At 43.1% G+C, this 16958-nt stretch overlaps 1 pseudogene; it reads left to right on the top strand.

Moving 5' to 3' along the window:
* Nucleotides 1-3623: 3623 nt before the first annotated feature.
* LOC126944120 (nuclear factor erythroid 2-related factor 3-like) lies at nucleotides 3624-16712 on the top strand (annotated as a pseudogene).
* Nucleotides 16713-16958: the final 246 nt, after the last annotated feature.

The following is a 16958-nucleotide window of genomic DNA, read 5'->3' as shown; positions in this document are numbered from 1 at the left end:
ATACATGTTACATAACACGAAGGTGTATTTCACAGCTGATGGTGTCTTAGATCAAATGAGGTTCAACATTTTGTTCAGAAAGACTTTTTTTTTTTTTTTGAGACAGTCTCGCTGTGTCGCCCAGGCTGGAGTGCAGTGGCATGATCATGGCTCACTGCTACCTCCGCTTCCTGGGTTCAAGCAATTCTCCTGCCTCAGCCTCCAGAGTAGCTGGGATTACAGGCACCCACCACCATGCCTGGCTAATTTTTGTATTTTTTTTTACTAGAGACAGGGTTTTACCACATTGGCCAGGCTGGTCTCGAACTCCTGACCTTGCGACCCGCCCGCCTCAGCTTCCCAAAGTGTTGGGATTACAGGCATGAGCCACTGCACCCGGCCAGATTTTTGTATTTTTAGTACAGATGGGGTTTCACCATCTTGGTCAGGCTGGTCTCAAACTCCTGACCTCAGGTGATCCACCCACCTTGGCCTCCCAAAGTGCTTGGATTACAGGCATAAGCCACTGCACCCAGCCCAGAAAGACATTTTTAATGGCCTTTTGAACAGGTTGGCAGCTCATCTCTTCCATCCCCCACCCCTAATATGTGAGGTGTATTACCCAGCATAACAAAATAACAGAATTTTCTATTGTTCAGCAGACACACAGGCAGCCAGAGGACTGGGCCTCCTAAGAAACAGAAAGAATGGGACAAACAGAAAGGCCTCTGTAGGCAAAGGCTTGGTGTTAGTGAGAGAAACTAGCAAGTGCAAGTTTTGAAACCAAAGTCTTCAGCACTAGCAGCAACAACACAACCATACCTGTCTCTAAGTACCAAAAACACACCAGGCACTGAGTGCTTGACGTTAACTCATTTAATCCTCCAAAATTTGTGGGGAAAAAAAAAAAAAAAAAGGTAATATCGTTACCATGATCTTACAGGTGCAGAAAGGTTATGTAACTTGTTCAAGGTCACATGGCCAATAAGAATGATGTTGGGCACCGTTACCTGGCTGGCCAATTCTTTATAGCAGTGATATCTAGAAAGCTTTACCGATCAGGATCGTTGTGGAGGGCACAATCACATGGAGGGCTATCCAGGGGTAGAGTCATTGTCAACTGCAAAGTGACAGTGACAAGGTGGAAAGTTGACTCAGGAACAACCTGAGGGTTACTGGCCTGGTAGGGAGAATATTTAGACAAGACTTACAGATGTGTGGATTAAATGAGTGCCACCAGTTGACAGAGATAATGGCCAAAAAGGAATTGTCACTTGAATTGGCACTGCAGATAGGTAAAACGGAAGGAAGCTTAATGAGTGAAGACCTTCAAGCAAGAGACTTATCCATCTGAGGATCTGATAGATTTTTCTCATAGGGATTCCAGCCTGTCCCAATATACATACTACTGTCTTAGAGAGATGAGTAAGGAGGAAAAGAGTCAATCCTTAGCTACCTCCTACACTCCTAGGACTTTGCTATCCATGCCTGAAATTTGTAGTCAGGAACTGAGTCCCTGATTTTGTGAAGCTCCCCGATTCTGAACATAAGTGGGCTGTCCAGGAAGCTAGCAAGTTCAGTGCACTTTATCCCCAAACTGAGTTATAATCCAAGCTGCCCTTGACCCCCAAACAAGGGCAGGGGTTGGGAGGTTCATACATTAAATGGACACTCTTGAATTCATATTTAAAAAGGAATAAATCAACACTAGGCATGATAAAGGCAGACTGGTAAAAAGATTAATTTAACTCTAAAAGCCCGTTTTTGCTCTTCTACTATAACATCTTATATGTAATAATTACAGATGTCATCTTTGGTCCACCTGCCAGGCACTATGCTACATCTTTTACCTTCTGAAAGGAGAAATTCCACCCGTGAACAGCAGCCTCACCCCATGCCCAAGAGTGCTAGCCTGTCCTCATGCCAGCCTGCCCTAAGGATTTCAGGCTTGCCTAACCAGCCTTTACAATCATGTATGTAAATTCCTCGCAATACATTTCTTAATATCTGCTATTGGTTATCTCTGGTTGAACACTGACTGATAGACTCTGGTACTGGAAGTGTTTCTAGAGGACAGGACTCTTAAGAATGAATTTTCTGAAGTATTTCTGGATTTTCTGGAACTGATTTTCTAATTTTTTTTTTTTTTTTTTAGACAGATTCTTGCTCTATCGCCAGGCTGGAGTGCAGCGGCGCGATCTCGGCTCACTACAACCTCTGCCTTCTGGGTTCAAGTGATTCTCCTCCCTCAGCCTCCCGAGTAGCTGGGATTACAGGCGCCTGCCACCATGCCCAGCTAATTTTTTGTATTTTTAGTAGAAACGAGGTTTCGCCATATTGGCCAGGCAGGTCTCGAACTCTCGACCTCAGGTGATCCGCCCACCTTGGCCTCCCAAAGTGGTGGGATTACAGGTGTGAGCCACCGCACCCGGCCAACTTTCTCATCTTATTAAAGGCATTCATGACTCTATTTCCCATAGTAAAGAGGGCCCTGGTAATCCACGACAAGATGTGGCAATAGAGATACACAAAATATCACCACTGGATTCTTCTAATAAAAGACCTATTGAAGGTGAGACACTAAGGGACTGCACGTTTTCCATATTAGAATATTTTAGTCGAGGTAAGAAGTATAATGGAATTACCTCAGCACGTTAGAGAGTTGTGAAAGAAAAGGATGAGCTCAGGGCTTCAGATTCCCAGCTCAAACTTTTCACTGATCTGAAAGCTATGTCTGCCCTGAAAGAAATTCTCATCTCCTGTAGCCCTGCGGCTCATTCAGCAAGTGACTGAATTACAAGGCAAATTGATTTCCCAACTTCCTAGAGTGTCTTCTGTTAAAGTGAGGACATTGATTGGGAAAGAATAGGATCCCGAAATCTGCAAGGGAGACATGAAGCTAGGGACACTGAACCCCTAAATTCTCCTGTCGTCTTTGCCAGTGGAAGCAGCTCTTCCACTCTTGCCTGAAAAGCTAGCCTTTCTTTGCCTGAAGTTGCCCTGCAAAGCACTGCAGATTCTCCTCAAGACACCCTCCCACCACCCCTTTCCTTCTCTATAACTACACTTAAGTCCTGGAAGACTCTGAAAGATGAGTTACAGAGTGTGACCCTTTTCTGCCCAGGCCTCCCACTGCCATTCATGGCCCCAGGGCTCCGTCCCAACCTTGCTCCAAGATTGGAGCAGGTGCCGGAAGAGGTGAAGGGCCAGGCAGTGGAAGCAGACACCCCAAGCCTGCAGAGATGGGTGGGGAGGGGCTTCCTGGGCCCCCAAGGGTGCATGCTGCAGAAATACCTTGGTCCTGCGCCTGGGAGGGTGGCCACAGCTGCACCTGGGGAGCTCCCACCCCGCCAACTCGGAAGGGGCAGGCTTCCTGCTTGTTCTCAGGTCCTGCCTGCTCTGTGAAGCGGGAGGCTCAGGTCTGCAGCCTCCTCCAGTGGTCACAACTGCACACAGGAGAGCAGATCCTGCCTGCTCCTGGCCCTGTCCAAGAGCACAGCGAGGCTCAGATCCACAGCCGCAGTTTGGGCAGCTGTAGCCCCGCCCAGTAGAGCAGGAGGCCTGGGTCTGCAGCCTTAGTTTGGGCGGCTGCGGAAGCACCGCTCCCGCCCTAACTCGGAAGGGGCGGGGCTCCCACTGGCTCCATGGCGTGTGCAGCCCCAGCCGCCCCTCGCTGCTCTGGCTGGTGTGATGGCAACAGCCGCTGCCGTCAGATGGATGTGGGTCCACTAAGCAGAGGTTCTGAACTTGATGTTTTAACCCAAGGACTCTAACAGTTTGGATGGTCAACTGAACCAAGGGCCCATAGGTGGCCTACACCAAATCAGTCAAAAGGTCAGAGCAGCCTTGGTATATGATAGAGGAAGGCATCCAAAAGGTTAGGGATATGTTCTTCCCTCTCTTATCTACTTGCCATCTCTAATATGAAGTGTATTCATAATGGTTAACTTTATATCACAGGATCAAAGAAGCAGCAGGAGCATCCTACCAGGACGTTGCATTGTCCTCTGAGTAAGTCTGCACGTTTTCAGTTGTAACATGTCAGGTGAAATTGTGACTCTCTTATTGCCTTTGTTTGGAGATTAATATGGCTTAAGGAGATAAGTATGGGTGTCACAAGGGGTGGACTGTGATGCATATGTGAACTTGACTAGGCCACATCCCCCAGTTATTCGAACACAAACCTAGGTGCTGCTGTGAAGGTACGTTGTAGATGCGATTAAAGTCCATGATCAGACTTCTGGTTTCAACTTTAGAGACCTTAGAATTCAGCACTCTCATCCTTACAAGAAAGACCTGGACGAACTAAAACATCAATGACTTTTCCTGGACCAATCAGAACTGAGGCAGTGGGGCAAACCGCCACCCTGCAATCTGGAGACATAAACAAATACAGAGCCACAGTCCAAATCTGCTTACACGGAGCATGAGAACCAGGCTCAGATGTGACTTTGGGATGATCAAACAGGGAAACAACTATGACTAATATGCTAAAGGCGCTAATGGAAAAAGTAGACAACATGCAGGAATAGGTGGGTAATATTAAGTGGAGAGATGAAAACTCTAAGAATCAAAGGAGGCTGGGTGTGGTGGCTCATGCCTGTAATCCCAGCACTTTGGGAGGCCGAGGCGAGTGGATTGTGAGGTCAAGAGATTGAGACCATTCTGGCTAACATGGTGAAACCCCGTCTCTACTAACAATACAAAAATTAGCTGGGTGTGGTGGCGCATGCCTGTAGTCCCAGCTACTTGGGAGGCTGAGGCAGGAGAATTGCTTGAACCTGGGAGACGGAGGTTGCAGTGAGCCAAGATCGCACCACTGCACTCCAACCTGGGCGACAGCGTGAAACTCCATCTCAAAAAAAAATCAAAGGAAATGCTACATAAATCAAAAACATGTAACACAGGCTGGGCGTGGTGGCTCGCGCCTGTAATCCCAGCACTTTGGAAGGCCGAGCTGAACAGATCATCTGAGGTCAGGAGTTCAAGACCAGCATGGCTACCATGGTGAAACCCCATCTCTGCTAAAAATACAAAAAATTAGCCAGGCATGGTGGTACACGCCTGTAATCCCAGCTACTCAGGAGGCTGAAGCAGGAGAATCACTGGAACCCGAGAGGCAGAGGCTGCAGTAAGCCGAGATCACACCACTGCATTCCAGCCTGGGCAACAGAGGGAGAGTCCATTTCAAAAAAAAAAAAAAATCAACAAACATGTGACACAAATGAAGAATGCCTTTGACAGCCTCATCAGAAGATGGGACAAAACTGGCTCCAAAAAGAATTGCTCGGCTTGAAAGTTTGTCAAGAGAAACTCCCCAAACTCTTATGCAGAGAAAAAGAAAACAAACAAACAAGAATATCCAAGAACTGAGGGATATTTCAAAAAGGAAACATGTGTCTAACTGGATACCAGAAGAAGAGAGAATGGAGGAAAAAAAAAAAAGTTGAAAGTAACAATGGCTGAGAATTTTCCAAAATTAATGACAGACACCAAACTAACAGAAGGCCAGAGAAAACCAAGAAGAATACGTACCAAAATATTTATCCTAGGCACATCATGTTCAAAGTACAGAAAACTAAAGACAAAGACAAAATCTTGAAAGAAGCCAAGGGGGAGAAAATACCTTATCTAGAGTGGAACAATGATGAGAATTACAGCAAACCTCTGTCAGAAAACATGCAAGCCAAGAAAGTGGAGTGAAATATTTAAGAGTTGAGATTTTTTAAAAACCAAAACTTAGAATTCTATACCCAGTGAAATTATTCCTCAATAGTGAAGAGGAAATAAAGACTTTCCAAGCAAAAACTGAGGGACTCCCCTGCCAACAGACAGCCTAGCAAGAAAGAAATGTGAAAAGTTCTTCAAGGAGAGGGAACATGATGTAGGTGAGAAACTTGGATACATAGGCAGGGCACAGTGGCTCATGCCTGTAATCTCAGCACTTTGGGAAGCCAAGGCAGGAGGATCACTTGAGGTCAGGAGTTCAAGGCCAGCCTGGCCAACATGGTGAAACTCCATCTGTACGAAAAATACAAAAAACAAACAAACAAACAAACAAACAAACAATTAACCAGGTGTGGTGGCGCGTGCCTATAATCTCAACTACTTGGAAGGCTGAGGTGGGAGAATCACTTGAACCCGGGAGGCAGAGGTTGCAGTGAGCCAATTTCATACCACTGCACTCCAGCAGCCTGGGTGACAGAGCAAGACTATCTCAAAAAAAGAAAAAAAGAAACTTGGATACATAAAGAAAGGAAGAGGCCAGGCATGGTGGCCCATGCCTGTAATCCCAAAACTTTGGAAGGCTATGGCAGGAGGATCACTTCAGGCCAGGAGTTTGAGACCAGCCTGGCAACACAGTGAGACAGTGCCTCTACAAAAAATTAAAAAAGAATGTTGGAGAAAAAATAAATGATAAAATCTTTTCTTTTTCTTTTTTTTTTTTTTGAGACGGAGTCTCGCTCTGTTGCCCAGGCTGGAGTGCAGTGGCCAGATCTCAGCTCACTGGAAGCTCCGACTCCTGGGTTTACACCATTCTCCTGCCTCAGCCTCCTGAGTAGCTGGGACTACAGGCGCCCGCCACCTCGCCCGGCTAGTTTTTTGTATTTTTTAGTAGAGACGGGGTTTCACCGTATTAGCCAGGATGGTCTCGATCTCCTGACCTTGTGATCCGCCTGTCTTGGCCTCCCAAAGTGCTGGGATTACAGGCTTGAGCCACTGCGCCCGGCAATCTTTTTTGTTATCTTTAATTGATGTGTAACCGTTCATGCCAAGTGTAGTGGCTTGTACCTATAATCCCATCTACTCAGCAGGCTGAAGCAGGAGGCTCACTTGAGCCCAGGAGTTCAAGGCTGAGGTGAGCTATGATCACTACTGCACTCCAGTCTGGGCAACAGAGTGAGATCCTATCTCTAAATAATATTTAAGTATATTATTTATTTATTGGGTGATCACAGCACATAGATTAGTGAATAAATGATAGCAATGTTATAAGGGATAGAAAAGAGGAATTGGGGATGCTTTAAGGTACCTGTACTACACATGAAGTGGTACATTATTGTTTGAAAGTGAATTTTGAGGCCGGGCGCGGTGGCTCAAGCCTGTAATCCCAGCACTTTGGGAGGCCGAGACGGGCGGATCACGAGGTCAGGAGATCGAGACCATCCTGGCTAACACGGTGAAACCCCGTCTCTACTAAAAAATACAAAAAAAAAAAAAACTAGCTGGGCATGGTGGCGGGTGCCTGTAGTCCCAGCTACACGGGAGGCTGAGGCAGGAGAATGGCATAAACCCGGGAGGCGGAGCTTGCAGTGAGCTGAGATCCGGCCACTGCACTCCAGTCCGGGCGACAGAGCAAGACTCTGTCTCAAAAAAAAAAAAGAAAAAAAAAAAGAAAGTGAATTTTGATTACTCGTAAATGTATATCACAAACTCTAAAAGCACCACTACAATTACTTTAACAGTAGTATAATTGAAACACTGAGAGGAGCGAAAACAGTCATAAAATGCTCAATTAAAACCAGAGAAAGCAGGAAAAAAGGGGGAGAAAAGGAAACAAGTGTAATAAACAGAAAACAGTTACAAATATGATAGACATTAGTCAAACTATATCAATAATCACTTTAAATGTGAATGGTCTAAATACATCAATTATAAGTCAGAGATTATCAGAGTAGACAAAAAATAAATCCAACCATCAACCCACCTTAAATATAAAGCCCATAATTAGTTGGCTTTAAAGATTACTGTAAATATTCTGAGTGAACCTGATTCAATCATTTGAATAGTCTTAAGGGCAGAGCTGAAGCTTCATTCCCCCAAAAGAAATTCCACCTGTGAACAGCAGCTTTTCCCAGTGCCTAGCAGTTCCAGTCTGCTTTTCCTGATGGCTCCTTGCATTAAATTCCTTTTCTTTTTTTTTTTTTTTAGACAGAGTCTAGCTCTGTCACCCAGGCCGGAGTGCAGTGGCACAATCTCAGCTCACAGAAACCTCTGCCTCCCAGGTTCAAAAGATTCTCCTGCCTCAGCCTCCTGAGTAGCTGGGATTAAAGGCACCCACCACCAAGCCCAGCTAATTTTTTGTATTTTTAGTACAGACGGGGTTTCACGTGTTGGCCAGGCTGGTCTCGAACTCCTGACCTCATGATCCGCCCACCTCGGCCTACCAAAGTGCTGGGATTACAAGCATGAGCCACCGCGCCCGGTCGCAATAAATTTCTTAATAGTTATCTCCTACTGGTCCTCTTTCCTTGGTTGAACCCTGACTGACAATGCTTTACCCTCAACAGATAAAAGCAGAAAGGAAACCCTATAGTAAGATTATGGCATAAAACATTCAGTATTTCAAGTGGCCCTTTTCGGGGGGCATCCTAGAGGTTTTTGCACTCCATACAATGCTCCACAGTAAGATTCAGATGAGTAAAGGTTTCAACTTTATTTTGCCAGGTGGGAGAAGGACTAGAGAGAAAGGGGTAGTAGAAAGTAGAAAAGAACCTATATAATGCCATAGTAAATAATAAAATAGAAGTTGAGGTTCTGGAATTGAGTTCCTTAAAATTACCCATTGGATATAAATATAATAGAGCATAGAAAAACAATAGAGAGAATCGATGAAACCATAAATTGGTTATTTGAAATGATCAACAAAATTAACAAATATTTAGCTAGACTAAGGAAAAAGAAGATGCAAATGACTAAAGTCAGAAGTGAAAATGAGAACATTACTACTGACCATACAGAAACACAAAGGATTTTAAGAAAAGACTATGCACAATTGTATGCCAACAAATTAAATAACCTAGATGAAACAAATTCCTAAAAACACACACACTACCTAAATGATTCAAGAAGAAATAAAAAATCTCAACAGACACATAATGAGAGATTGACTCAGTAATCAAAAACCTTTCAACAAAGGAAAGTCCAGAATCAGATGGTTTCACTGATGAATTCTGTGAAACATTTAAAGAATTTTTCTTTTTTTTTTGAGACGGAGTCTCACTCTGTTCCCCAAGCTGGAGTGCAGTGGCATGATCTTGGCTCACTGCAACCTCTGCCTCCTGGGTTCAAGCGATTCTCCTGCCCCAGCCTCCCGAGGAGCTGGGATTACAAGTGCGCACCACCACGCCCGACTAATTTTTGTATTTTTAGTAGAGATGGGGTTTTGCCATGTTGGCCAGGCTGGTCTCAAACTCCTGACCTCAGGTGATCCCCCTGCCTCAGCTTCCCAAAGTGTTGGGATTACAGGCATGAGCCACTGCACCCGGCCTAAGGAATTTTAATATCAAATACTTCCATAAAACAGAACAGGAGGCAACACATACTAACTCATTCTATGAGGCCAGCATTACCCTGATATAGACAAAGACATCACAAGAAAAGAAAATTAAGCTGGGCGCAGTGGCTCATGCCTATAATCCCAACACTCTGGGAGGCCAAGGCAGTAGGATCACTTGAGCTCAGGAGTTTGAGACCAGCCTGGGAAACATAGTGACACCTCACCTCTACAAAAAAATTTTTTTAATTAGCTGGGTGTGGTGGTGTGTGCCTGTAATCCCAGCTACTCAGGAAGCCTGAGGCCAGAGAATTGCTTGAGCCTGGGAAATCAAGGCTGCAGTGAGCTGTGATCATGCCACTGCACTTCAATCTGGGTGAGAGAGCAAGACCTTGTCTCAAAAAAAAAAAAAAGAAAGAAAAGAAAAAGAAAATTACAATAAACATTAGCAAGATGGCAGAAAAGGAGAATGTTGACTTTATCTCCTCTCACAGACACACCAAATAAACATCTACACACAAATTAAATCCCTCTGAGAGAATGCCAAAAACTAGTTGAAAGACTCTAACACACTGAGCAACTGAGAAAATATTCACATCAGAACAGGTAGTAAAAGCTGAGACACTTTTGTGCACAAACCCCACCACAGGGACAGCACTTTACAAACAGGAAGAATCCCCCAACTCCCAGCTTCTCCTTCAGGAATGAAGGGTTTGTTTGTGAGCTCATCTAGCTTGTAGAGTTAAAGGGCACTTCCAGTGGCTGTAGCCCACCCAGGACCAGTCCAGAGAGAATAAGCTAAGAGGCCTAGCTCCAAGTATCTCTCTGAAAGAGGTCTGCCTGCACACTTTTCCAGCTACTGCCTGAGGTTCGGGCTTCTGGCTAGCCTGTATCTTGGAGCAAACAGAGCAGATAAACAATAAACCTCTGCAAGGCTCAAGGGAAGAATGGGCACTTCCTGCACCTTCTCCCCCAGCTCAACCGAGTGATAAATCCAGGTCTGAAGATTTCCTGGAAAAAGTATATGTAGGCACCAAGTGCCTCAATTTTAACAGCTCCCATATGAGCAACTGATTCCTAAATCACCTAGCTCTGGGAGTTGACGGGGCTCTGTATTCTGGAGTCTCCCTAGGACACAGAAGACAAAAAAAGCTGGTTGCTAAATGGGTGCACATCCGGTGGATTCCTTTGAAACTCAGAATGTGCAGACTGCATAAAAGTGCAGACATTTGCCACAGATCCTCTTCCAGGCTTAGGACAGAGTGAGTGGGAGATAAACTCTAGCTCTCAGCTTCTCCCTGAGGTACAAGGAATTGGAACATAAATCTAGCACTCTGACTTTTCAAGCTGCATCTCAAGGGACTGACTTCTGTCTCACATATCTTGGGGCACTGACAGAAGCTGGCACACCCTAGTATCCAAAGGGCCATGAAGAACAAAGCAATTTGGAAAAGCAAAAAGATATGAGAGGCATCTAGAGTTAGAATATCTGGCAGGGCTGGTTGGTGAGGTCCATCTCCCAGATAAGGCCAGTATGACAAGACTAGAAGAGGTGGCTGTCTTACCTACTGTGCAAAAACCAACACAGAAAGTCAAGAAAAATGAAGAAACAGGGAACTATGTTATAAATATAACAAGATAAATCTCCAGAAACAGAACCTAGTGAAATAAAGATATGTGATTTACCTGATAGGGCATGTGAAATAGACATTCACCAAGATTAAAAGAGTAATTCTTGAACTGAAAATTTCAACAGAGATAGGAAATATTTAAAATTATCAAGCAGAAATCACAGAGCTGAAGAATAACTGAACTGAAAAATTCAATAGAGTTCAACAGCAGACTAGATCAAGAAGACAGGATCAGTGAACTAGAAAAGAGGTCAATCACAATTATGCAATCTGAGAAGCAAAAATGAAAAAGAATAAAAGAGTAAAGATAGCTTAAAAGACTTATTGGAAACCATTAAGTAGAACAATTTATGCATTACTGGAGTACTAGGAGGAGAGAGAGAGAGGGAGAAAGACATGGCTGAAAACTTCTCAAGACTGGGGAAGAAAAGAGAAATCTGAATTCAGGAAGCCCAAAGGATGCCAAATAAGAAGAATCCAAAGAGATCTACACAGAAACATATTATAATCAAACTGACAAAAGGTAAAGACAAAGAATTTTGAAGCAGCAAGAGAAAGGCAACTTGGTACATACAAGAAATCCACATTAGACTTAACAGTTTTCAGCAGAAACCTTGCAGGACAGAAGGGAGTGAAACAGTATATTCAAAGTACTCAAGGAAGAAAACTGCCAACCAAAAATATTATGCCCATCAAAACTATCCTTAAATAACAAGGGGCTGGGCCAGGTGGGGTGGCTCATGCCTGTAATCCCAACACTTTGGGAGGCTGAGGCAGGCAGGTCACCTGAGGTCAGGAGTTCGAGACCAGCCTAGCCAACATGGTGAAACCCCATCTCTATTAAAAATACAAAAATTAGCCGAGCATGGTGGCAGATGCCTGTAATCCCAGCTACTTGGGAGACTGAGGCAAGAGAATCACTTGAACTCGGGAGGTGGAGATTGCAGTGAGCTGAGATCACACCACTACACTCCAACAAGAGCAAGACTCCATCAAAAAAAAAAAAAAAAAAAGAGGGGCTATAAAGACTTTCTCAGACAAACAAAAACTGAGGGAGTTTATCACCACTAGACCTGTCTGACAAGAAGTAAGAAATGATATGCAGAGTCCTTCAAGCTGAAAGAATGCTGAACAACAACAGGAAAGCAAAACAAAGCATAAAACTCACTGGCAAATGTACATATACAGGCAAAAAATATTTTATTATTCCAACAGTGGTGAGTAAATGGACTGCAATCCTACTATAAAAGTTTAGGCCAGGCACAGTGGCTCACACCTATAATCCCAGCACTTTGGGAGGCTGAGGTGAGCAGATCACTTGAGGTCAGGAGTTCGAGACCAGCCTGGCCGACATGGCAAAACCCCATCTCTACTTAAAAAAAAATACAAAAATTAGCTGAGTGCGGTAGTGCATACCTGTAATCCCAGCTACTTGGGAAGCTGAGGCAGGAGAATCACTCAAATGTGGGAGGTGGAGGCTGCAGTAAGCCAAGATCAGGCCACTAGCCTGGGTAACAGAGCAAGACCCTGTCTCTTAAAAAGCAAAAGAAAAAAAAATCTTTCGAAGTATTAGGCCAGTCTCCGTGGCTCACACCTGTAATCCCAGCATTTTGGGAAGCTGAGGGGGGCGGATCACCTGAAGTCAGCATGGCAAAACCCCATCCCTACTAAAATTACAAAAAAATTAGCTAGGCATGGTGGCAGGCACCTGTAGTCCCAGCTACTTGGGAGGCTGAGGCAGGAGAATCGCTTGAACTGGGAGGCAGAGGTTGCAGTGAGCCGAAATTGCGACATTACACTCCAGCCTGGGCAATGAGTAAAACTCTATCCCAGAAAAAAAAAAAAAAAAAAAAAAGGTTTAAAGTATTAAAAACAACTAATACTAAAATATGTTAATGGATACATAATATAAATAGTAGACAATTGTGACATCAATAGCATAATGTGGGAAGAAAAGAGAGAAAAGCATTCTTGCATGCAAGGGAAGTTATCAGCTTAAAGTAGACTGTGAGAACTATATTGTGTGTAGGCCCCTTGATAACCACAAAGAAAAAGGGAATCAAAACCTAGCAATGCAAAATAATAATAATAATAATGAGACAAATGACAGCAAGAAAAAAAAAAGAGGAATAAAATAACCACAAAACAAATAAAGCAATTAACAAAATGGCAAGAGTAAATCCTTCCTTATCAATAACTACTTTAAATTTGAATGGAATAAAGACATTAAAATCATGCTGAAGAGGTATCTGCACTCCTATGTTTATTGCAGCATTGTTCGCAATAGCTAGATATGAATTCAACCTAAATATCCATCAACAGATGACTAGATAAAGAAAATATGGTATATACAACAATAAAATATTATTCAGCCTTTAAAAAGAAGAAAATCCTGTCATTTGTGATACTGTGGATGAACCTGGAGGACATCATGCTAAGTCAAATAAGGCAGGCACAGAAAGACAAATGCCACATGATCTCACTTATATGTGGAATCTAAAAAATGTCAAACTGACAGTACTAGAGTAGAAAGGTGGTTACCAGAGGCTGGGGATTGGAAGAAGGAGAGAACAAGGAATCAGAGTATCAAATAAATGATCTAAGAGTACAAAGTTTCCATTAGGATGAAATAAATATATAAGATCTAATGCATAGTATGGTAACTATAGTCAAGGATAATGCATTATGTATTTCAAAATAGCTAAGAATAAATTTTAAAGGTCTTACAACAAAAAAATGAGGTGATAGGTATGTTAATTAGCTTAATTTAATAATTCCACATTATATAATACATCAAACCATTACATTGTGCCCCGTTCATGTATACAATTATAATACATCAAATAAAAATATTTTTAAAAAACAAAAAAAAAGTAAATGGAATAAACTCCACAATAGAAAGATGTAGAGTGCCTGAACAGATTTAATATTTATATGTTGTCTACAAGAAACTCATTTAGATTCAAGGACACACAAAGGCTGAAAGTGAAGGGATGAAAAAACATATTGCATGCAAATGTTAACCCAAAAAAGGTAGAAGTGGCTATACTCATATCCAACAAGGCAGACTTTAAGTCAAAAACTGTCACTAGACACAAAGAAGGTCATTTAACAAAAAATGGGTCAACAAGATATAACAATTAAAAATATGTATGTACCAAACATAAAAGCACCTAACAAAGCAAATATTGACAGATCTAAAAGTACAAATTGACAGCAACAGTAGTAGGAGACTTCAATACTCCACTTTCAGTAACAGACAGGACGTCCAGACAGAAAATCAGTAAGGAGTGAACTTGAACATTATAACAAATGGACTTAACAAACATAAATAGAACTTTTCATTCAACAGAATATACATTCTTCTTTTTTTTTTTAGATACAGGGTTTCACTCTGTCACCCAGGTTGGACTACAGTGATATGAGCAGAGCTCAGTGTAATCTTGAACTGGCCTCAAGCAATCCTGCCCCTTCAGCCTCACAGTGCTGGGACTACAGGTGTGAGCCACCAAGCCTGGCCCACACATTCTTAAGCACACATAAAACATTCTCCCAGATAGATCACGTTAGGCCACAACACGTCTTAAATCATATCAAGTATCTTTTCCAACTACATGGAGTGAAATTAGAAATCAGTAACAGCAAAAAAAATTTAAAAATAAAAAAAAGAAACATTCACAAATATGTGAAAACTAAATATAAACATACTCTTAAATAGCCACTGGACTAAAAAGGAAATAAGAAAATGGACCTCACCCTCTGCATGCCACCGCCCACCCAGCTCCGCCCACCCAGCTCCGCCCACCATGCTACTGCGACGAGCTGCTGCTCCGGAAAGGCCCCGCCAGCTCTGCCTCCGCGCTCAGCCTCTTCCCTGCCGGGAGAGGGTGAGGGTGCGCGGGCCAGCTGCTCCAGGAGGTGCGCGCGCTCGGGGTCCCCTGCATCCCCCGCACCCAAGTGGATTTGTGGCTGGTGCACAGCGTGGCAGCTAGGGATGCAGACATAGCCCACGGGCTGCTCGGCGCCACCGCCACGTTGACCAGAGGAGTCGGTGCCAGCCAGGCTGCGCAGGAGCGGGGCAGTGGGGATCCCCAAGCAGCTCGGAGTAGCCCCGAGGCCGGCGGGGAAGAACAAGGAAAATGAGGCACTAAGAAAAGAGCATGAAGCTGGGGCTCCCAGTTCCCAGCACGAGGAAAATGCGTCAACCCAGAAGAACTCATTACAAAGCAGAACAATGAAGATGAAAATAGCAGATGAACATGACTGGGAGGCAGAAAAGACCACTGAACCTAGAAATGAGCCATCTGAATAGGACAGATACTTTCTCTCTGGAAGATTGTTGTTTTCATCACAGCCTGAAAATTCACTGGAGGGATCCATCGGGAGATACCCCTCCTCTTTCAGGCAGTATCAATGATAGCATGAATTTCTTCAGCACATTATAATGGAAACTTTAGCCAGGCTATAACTCATGATGTCAATATTCATGAGGCCATGTTGCGGTGTCCCAACAATACATTTAGAAGAGATCCAGTAGGAAGGACTTCACAGGCACAAAAACCATTTCTACAGTTACATTCTCTTACCACCAATCCTGGGCAAACCCTTCCTAGAACTAATTTGACAGGATCTCTTCCACGTGTTGACAATCAGATGAGGAATCTAAAAAGCCAAGACCTACTGTATTACCTTCCCGTAAATATATTTGAAAAACTTAATGTCATTAGCCACAATGACTTTGATCCAATGGATGTTTCTCGGCTTTTTGACGAACCAGATTTTGATTCTGGCCTTTCTTTAGACTTGTCACAATAGCACCTTATCACCAAGTCTAATTCTTCTCACTCTGTGAAGATGCTATAGGTTTTAGTATAGTCTCATTCCCATCATGACTTAGAAGGTGCTGTAGGAGGCTGCTACCCAGAACCCAGTATGCTTTGTCACATGGATCACAGTAGTGATTATAGTTTCCATAGGATCTTGCATTTCAAGACGTATTTCATAACCACACTTACTACTTACAGCCAAGTGTACCAGAATCTACTTCTGAATCTTTTTCAGGCCTGGAAAGTCACAGAAAATGAGTAGGTACCTCAATGACACAGATAGAAACTTGAGCTGTGATGAATGGCATGCTAAAACTTTGCATATCCCTTTTTCTGTAGATGAAATTGTCCACATGCCTCTTTTTTTGAGACCAAGTCTTGCTCTGTTGCCCAGGCTGGAGTGCAGTGGTGTGATGTCGTCTCACTGCAACCTTCACCTCTTGGGTTCAAGCAATTCTGCCTCAGCCTCCCAAGTAGCTGAGATTCCAGGAATCCGCCACCATGCCTGGCTAGTTTTTGTATTTTTAGTAGAGACGGGTTTTCATCATGTTGTCCAGGCTGGTCTCGAACTCCTGATCTCAGGTGATCTGCTCAGCTCGGCCTCCCAAAGTGCTGGGATTACAGGCGTGAGCCACTGCGCCCAGCCCACCTGTTGATTCTTTCAATAGCATATTAAGTAGGTACTATCTGACAGACCTACAAGTCTTGCTCATCTGTGATATCAGATGAAGAAGGAAAAATAAAGTTGCTGCTCAGAACTGTTATAAATGCAAATTAGACATAATTTTGAATCTAGAGGATGATGTATGTAAATTGCAAGCAAAGAAGGAAACTCTTGAGAGCAAGCCCAATGTAATAAAGCTATTAACATAATGAAACAGAAACTGCATGACATTTGTGTTTTTAGATTAATAAAAGATGACCAAGGTAGGCCAGTCAACCCAAACCAGTATGTTCTTCAATATAGCTGTGATGGAAGAAGAGCAAACACTCAGGTAAGAAGAAGCTGTAGCAGGAAATATAAGTTGAAAGAAAATAAAAAAAAAAAGAGCAAACACTGGGGATCTAATTATTTTAAGATATATTTTAGATTTTATGATTTAAAATGCAAAATAGCCTTATTTTCATTTAGTTTGTTAGCACTAAAATATAGTGGGCATTTTAAACACTATTTTAGTTTAATCTTTATATTTAGCTTATAAATTTTTCTATAAGGAAATAAACTTTATATGTGAATTTTTTAAA

This window comes from Macaca thibetana, chromosome 20 (genome assembly GCF_024542745.1).
Source record: "Macaca thibetana thibetana isolate TM-01 chromosome 20, ASM2454274v1, whole genome shotgun sequence".
NCBI lineage: Eukaryota > Metazoa > Chordata > Mammalia > Primates > Cercopithecidae > Macaca > Macaca thibetana.
The sequence above is the reverse complement of the archived record's forward strand: the minus strand, read 5'-3'. Positions and strand labels throughout refer to the sequence as shown.